Source organism: Zalophus californianus, chromosome 17 (assembly GCF_009762305.2).
Source record: "Zalophus californianus isolate mZalCal1 chromosome 17, mZalCal1.pri.v2, whole genome shotgun sequence".
NCBI lineage: Eukaryota > Metazoa > Chordata > Mammalia > Carnivora > Otariidae > Zalophus > Zalophus californianus.
The window spans coordinates 8,628,824-8,635,868 of NC_045611.1; the positions used below are offsets into that span (position 1 = coordinate 8,628,824).

Sequence of the window (7,045 nt, forward strand, 5' to 3'; positions counted from 1 at the left end):
TGTTGCATGGCCCCACAGCTCGCTCTCTCTGCTATTGCTCTGCAGTAGTCTCTTGCACCACCACCCCCCCCCCAGCCTGTGTAGCTGTGCTCCTCTTGATGGGTGCTTGCTTTGTTTTCCCATCTTGACTTATGAATAAAGCTGCCATCAACATCCCGAGCATGTCTTTTGGTGGACATATGTACTGATTTCTCTTGGGTGAGACCCAGCTAGTTAGTAGCAGAACTAGTACTCTAGATATCCAAGCTCATAATTGCCCCTATAGCCCGTTCAATAACCAATATTCTTGGACCACCTACGATGCCCTGGCTGATCCATTGATGAACGTAATAGACAAACATGAATCTCAACTTCTCCTTAAAATGGCACTCTCAACCAGGCTAGAGATATGGTGGAGGAATTAGGCCAAAGAACAAGTAGAGCTAATCTTAATCTTAATCCTAACTCGGCCTTTTGGCTAGGATCAAGTATAGTATCTGTTCTTATCAGTTTAATCTTAACTAACCCTAAGGAACTAACTAGAATTAATCATAACTGCCCTAATTACATTGACGTGGTTGCCATCAAGTGATATGCTCCAGTGCTGCATGAACCGCAAAACCTTGTAGGGAAATAACAGAAAAGTGAGCGTCACGATGTTTTTAAAATAACCCACAAAGACGGCAAGAGTCCAGTGGAGGAAGCAGGTGGTGTTGCTGGGTGGCCGGACACCCTGCTGGCATTTCCACAAGTGTTTTCTTGTTCAGTGCTCACAACATCCCTGCCAGGCACATATGCTATTGTCCCATGTTACAGATGGAGAAACGAAGTCTGCAGCATCTGCAAAGAAAATCGAATTTCGGAGCTAGTGATGGAGAACATAACCGGGAAGGAGGGGAGATGGTCCAGTACTTCTCTCCGCCCATCTACAGCTACTGGAAACTCTCAAGCCCCAGGTGTAGTCAGCTAGCTTTCAGATTTTTTTTTTAAAGATTTTATTTAGTTTTGACAGAGAGAGAGTGTGTGTGTACAAGCAGGGGAAGCAGCAGGCAGAGGCAGAGGGAGAAGCAGGCTTCCCTTGGAGCAGGGAGCCCGATGCCGGGCTCCATCCCAGGACCCTGGGATCATGACCTGAGCTGAAGGCAGACGCTTAACCATCTGAGTCACCCAGGCGCCCCTAGCTTTCACATTTTAACTGAAGCCGCTTCATCCAACAGCACCCAGTTTTCTTGCTGGAAGTCAGCCTCCCCAGATGGGTCGGCCTGTGGGAGTAGCAGCTGCATATGCCCCGAGGTCGGCTTTTTCAGGCAAAAGATTCCGATACATCTTTCATCTTCCACGTGGGATTAGGCCTGCATTAGGTCTTTATTTGTCAAAGGGCTTAATCTCATTATGGATCAATTTGTCAAACAAGGAATACATGGGAAACGGCCGTTCTCCGTTCCTCAAATGACCCAACTTTATTTCTTGAAATATCTGAAGCAATTTCCCATGTGAGCCCAGAGATTAGTTTTTGTTCTTGTTTTACAACTTGACATGGGTTTTTACCCTTGTCCGTCACTCTTGGGGTGGGCCTCCAGATCCAGGGTTTATGATGTTTTACACGATAAGAAAGGTGGCTTGGCCTAGGGAAAGGGAACTTTGGAGTCAGGCAGACCTGGATGGGATTAACTCTTAACCAGCTGTCTACTCACTCCGTGGCCAGTAGCAAGCTCCTTTTCTCTCCAAGCCCCACGCTCCTTATTTACACACCTAGGAGTGTGTCGCCGGCTTGGAGGAGCTGGGGCCAGTATCCACATTCCTGCCCCCGCAGCGGGCCAGCACTGGGCCTGGCTCCCCCTAGCTGCTCAGTGCCTGGGGGCAGTTTTGTCTGACCGTCTCTCCCTTTCGTTATTCACAGAGCACCCTCATCCCAGCTGGGTTTGGCTTTGCTCTCAGTCTTTTCCCACTGGTGGTGCTTTCCCCACCATGTCCTGTCTCTTAGCTTCCTCCAAGCTTAGCTGACCCAAGGCACCGTCTTGCCCACGACCAGGGTTTTCCCTGGCAGCCCTCACCTTTTCTCTAGCTGTGCTCAAAGGTGGACTCCCGTTTACGAAGGCCCAGAGCTTCATAACATTTTTGGGTTGCTTACAAAACTGTAAATACAAAATAGCTAGGGCCTTTCTTGGCAACTTGGGAGGAGTCAGTGTAAGTGGGAGGCTTTGGAACTTTAGTTTCCCCAGCAAACCCACCTCTTACAGTACTTTATTCTCAAAAAGTAAATGTGCGATAGCATCAAATTATGCTTGGAATGATCCGGTCACAAAGGGGGTTGAACCATAAAATTGGATTGCCATGCTGCTTTTATAGATGATCTTTGCCCGCTTTGAATACAACACCAGAGCAATAGTCTTTATAACCCGTACTGTGAGTCAATCAATGACAAAATAGATTTACTAATTTGATTCGTAAAAAATAATGCAAGTGCATTTTAATTGAGATATCTTTGATTATCAGTAAAATTAAACTTTGGTTGATGGGTTGCCCAGATCCTAATCTGTAATCTTTTTTAGTTTTCCATGGTGACTTAGTGTTTGTTTTTATTTGTGGTTTTGCTCTTCCTATAGTGTGGATATTAACCCTATAACGAACATTTCCATGTGGGAAGAAATTTGAGGAAAATGATCACGTGGGAAGACGAAAATGTCGAATTTGTTTCAATTTGTATTTAAACAGAAAACATGCTGTTTTTAGTTAGATTGAATATGAGGTCAATAAAAATAGGAGAGTTTTCTAAAGTTGCTTTTATTTTCATTTTACTGGAGATTGTACAAATGTCTTGTGTTCGTATCCTAGCAAAGTGATGCACTGTTGCTGGGGGTTTGAGTTTGGGGAGAGGCACCACCACCGATGTGAGCCACTTCCATCCTGTCTGGGGGTGATCAGTCTCTTCCATTTCGTTGCTTACTGTATAATTTTTGAATTTTTAAGGTCCTAACTGGAGATTTTTGGAAAGCAGTTTTTTAATGCAATAATTTAGCTCTTGCACTTTTCTCTATGCATCCCACAGTGGACCCAGAAGAAATGGTGCTAATGATCACCAGATAGCTATGGAAATAGCGTTGTATTTTCTTACCATATACAGTTTTTTGGAAGCAGCAGATCAGATGCAAACCCTACTTCTCTGAAGTCCAGTTTGGTGAACCTGGAGTCAGATTATTAAGACCGGTTCTCAGTCAGTCACTTGCAGCCCCCGACTTGACTTAGGAGGACCTGGGTTTGGAAAATCAGTCAACCCTGAGACCACCAGGTTTTCCCACAGAGAGGGGGAAATAAGGTTTCCTTTAACCTAACGTGCCCTGGTGGCTTTTTTTGTTGTTGTTGGTCCGGGTCTCCAGGAAGAACAAGAACCAGAATGTGGGAAGTGAAACATGAGTTAAAACAAAACAAAACAAAACAAAACAAAAAAAATACCATCAGAGCAGGAAGGGGGCAGGTTGGGGAGAAAAGGGAGAGACCAGTCTTGCAAAACAGCCCCTTTGTGTCTCAGAGCTGTGGTTATTGAGAAGAGTTAGAGGCAGATAGATCCCATGAAGGAGCAGCCTGAAGCTGCATGCAGGTATGTCCTTAGTGCTAAATATATAGGAAATGCAGAACTGGTAGTTAAATGTCTTGGCAGAAAACTAGCCAGAGCTCATGGAGACGGCTTCCCGGCATTCAATCAGATACAGGGTGGCTGGAGCAATTGAGAGAGAAGCGATTCTTCAAAGTTCCATTTTAATTACACACTGGTTGGAGAATATTACTTCCAGAACCCCCCATGCTACCTGGGTTCACTTCCAAAACCTAATGGAGTTATATTGGCCAAAGGAAAGGCTTCCAAATCACAGTGACAACTCCCTCCCCACCCCACCCTCGATGCGCTTTGTCTTCATACAAGTGCCGGCTCAGCTCGAGGGATTTTAGACTCTGCTGAGAATTAGCTCCCTCTTGCCCTCCTATTTCATTAAGAAATTGGCAAGAGATCAAAAAAAAAAAAGAATGTGTTCTCATGCAGGGCCCCACGCCCCCCCCCCGCCAAGAGCCCACAAGGATTTGAAATTCTCCTTCTGCCCCCGTTTTTCTCACTAACAGAACCATGTGGTCCTGAAAAGTGGAGTTGCCCTAAATGTCTCCAACTGATATCCTGGTCTTGGAGGCTGCCCTCAAAACAAAACCTGAGTTTTTCATCATGGAGCCTCTGATTCACAACCACTGGAGCTTGTACAGAATGAAGATGCCCTTGGCCAGGCAGTGCCCTCTGAAAATCAGTGAGGAAAAAATGAGAGACTCTGAGGGAGGCCGTATGCATTAGGCACCTATTGTAGGCCAGGTGATAATCACCTCCTTTTTTTTTTTTTTTAGATTTTATTTATTCATTTGAGACCCAGAGATAGAGAGAGAGCATGAGCAGGGAGAGAGGCAGAGGGAGAAGGAGAGGCAGGCTCCCCGCTGAGCCAGGAGCCCGACGTGGGGCTCAATCCCAGGACCCTGGGATCATGACCTGAGCCGGAGGCAGATGCTAACCATCTGAGCTACCCAGGTGCCCCTGATAATCACCTCTTGAGGCACTTACTTGATGCACGCTTGTAGGGGTGAAAGAGTAAGGGCACCTTGCAACTTTTGTTATTTGACTTAATTCTTAGCAACTCAGAGTGTGGGCATTCTTACCCCCATGACACAGAGAAGGAAACGGAGCCTCAGGGAGTTTGGTGGGTCTGCTCAGATTCTCATAACTTCAGCAAACATTAAAGCTAAGCTTTGCACCGAAGTCTGATTGGTACCTCACAGGATTTTATGGTGATCAAACTATGATGGAGAGAGCAATGCTTTGCAAACACTGTTTTCATGGGAGTTAATGTTCTTGCAAGTGCTCAAGTTTTTATGACTGAGCTATAGATCCCCTCCCCACCCAAAGTATGGGATTCTAAGTGTGTCCCCGTGTGGACTTGGAAAAATTAAAGGAGTTGAATCAGTCAAGACTTCTGGCACAGTCCCTGAGACCACATAAGCCTCCAATGAGCCCCTTCATTACCCTCAATAGAAATGGATAGCATTTGGATCGAAAGAGGGAGAACTCTTAATCTTAGCAAAAGAAAACACTACTTCCTCCATAGTTACTTCTGGGCCACCCGGGGTGGGGCTGACTCACCTACAGCAAGTCTTTCCAAAAAGCTAGCTGTGCGACCTTGTCAAATGGATGCCTTGCGGCTTTATCTCTTGTCAAATAATAACCCACAGCTTTATCTCTACTCGGGCACAGCTGTCCCCGACCCATCTGACTGCAAGAGAGCCCATCACTGAGAAAATAGATACGTAAGTGAGTAAAAGTGCTTTAAGAAATATAAGACACATTCTCACCACTAAAATGTCATAAGAAAATACATGTCAGGTGAGAGACAAGCATGGCGGCCAGTTTTATACCTTCCTCCTCAGGTACCACCAGAATGGTCTCCCCCTTCTCCCAGCGCTCCACCCCAAGCCCTTCTTCAGACAATGGGCCTTTAAAACCTTTTAAAATGTAAAGCTCCACTCATCCTCCCCTGAACACCCACAGAAGCTTCCCCTGCCCTTCACATCATTTCTGTCTTCTTCTGGAGCAGGTCAGCACACAGACTACATAGCCAGAACGCCTGGGTTCAAACCCACAGCAGCCACGTTCAGTGAGAATTGCCTTTGGCAAGTTTATCCCTCTGGAATCTCTTATCTGCTCCTCTGTTTTCAAAATCTCCTCATTTCCTGTCCAGAGGCTCCCAAGCACGACCTTGCTTCCCCGGATGCCTCAGAAGTTAATGATGGCATCTGCGAAACGTCTGAGTGCCCTAGTTCAGAGGGCAGCAAACCAGGCCAAATCTAGCCTCCGCCTGTTTTTGTAAATAAAGTGTTACTGAAACACAGCTACTCGCCTTCATTTACATATTCTCTGGGGCTGCTCCGCAGCAAAACTGCACAACTGTGCAAGTTGCAACAGGGACCATATGATGCACAAAAGCCCCAAATACTATCTAGATGGCCCTTTGCAGAAAAAGCTGGCCCACCCCTGTCCTAGTGCAGTGTCTCTAAAACCAATTTAGGGTGTGGAAAATCTAATGTCATGATGATTTCTGTTGAAACATATAAAATGTCACTATATTCAACAGAAATTCATTAAATATAGATGTGCTAAATTAGGTGTCATTTATAGTGCAGATTTTTAAAAGTTGCAATTTGAGATGGAAAATCTTTAAAATGGGTGGGGTGGGAGGAAAAAACCCTCTTCATCCAATTTGTTGGGTAGTGGATTGGGTAAAACATCTTAACTTTGTTGAACAAGTAATAAGCCAGGTACCGTGATAAGTAATTTTACGGGTATTAATGTATTTAACCCTCAAACAGCTCTACGAGGTTGAAAATAATCTTACTTCTTCTACAGAAGGTCGTAAATTCTGAGAACAAAGGGGAATGTACATAGTGTCACCAAGGAAATCTTTAGTCTAAAAATAACCAATGAAGTATCTATGTCTTCAGACCGTATGGACAAAGTTGTCTTTTGTGGATGAGAAATTGAGGTTGAAGTTGATCAAGTGACTGCCAAAAGTAGCATAGGGGAGGTCAGGTGGTGGATCCGGGGGTCACACTGGCTGAGTCACGTTCTTGCAGGCTTAACCTTAAGGCTCTGTTGTCTCTCCTCGTTCAGCCTCACAGAGTATTGGCATCTGTAGGACCAGACTGTGAGGATCCCCAGAAGGTTGGAGTCCGTTCTGCCTGGGCTCATCATTTCACTTATCTTGGGCTTCGGTTCCCTTCCCAACCGCATCGGTTCTGTTCTTTCCGGTTTGAGCTCATTCTCTTTGATGGATAAGACAAAAGCAAGTGAAGGGTTGAGTGTTTCCTGCCTTCTCGCTGTCACTTTTAACTCGACACGTCAGCCTCCAGCAGTGTACTTAAATCTTGCTTTGTTCTGATTCTTACCAGACCTCAAAAGGTCTCTGCGTGTGCATCTGCATGTGCCTTAACAGAGCCAGGCCTCTGGAGACAGCCTGGCTACGTCCAAACCCTGGTTCCCACT

At 45.6% G+C, this 7,045-nt stretch overlaps 1 pseudogene; it reads left to right on the plus strand.

Moving 5' to 3' along the window:
- Positions 1-437: 437 nt before the first annotated feature.
- On the plus strand, positions 438-548 carry LOC113936799 (annotated as a pseudogene).
- The last annotated feature ends 6,497 nt before the right edge of the window (positions 549-7,045 follow it).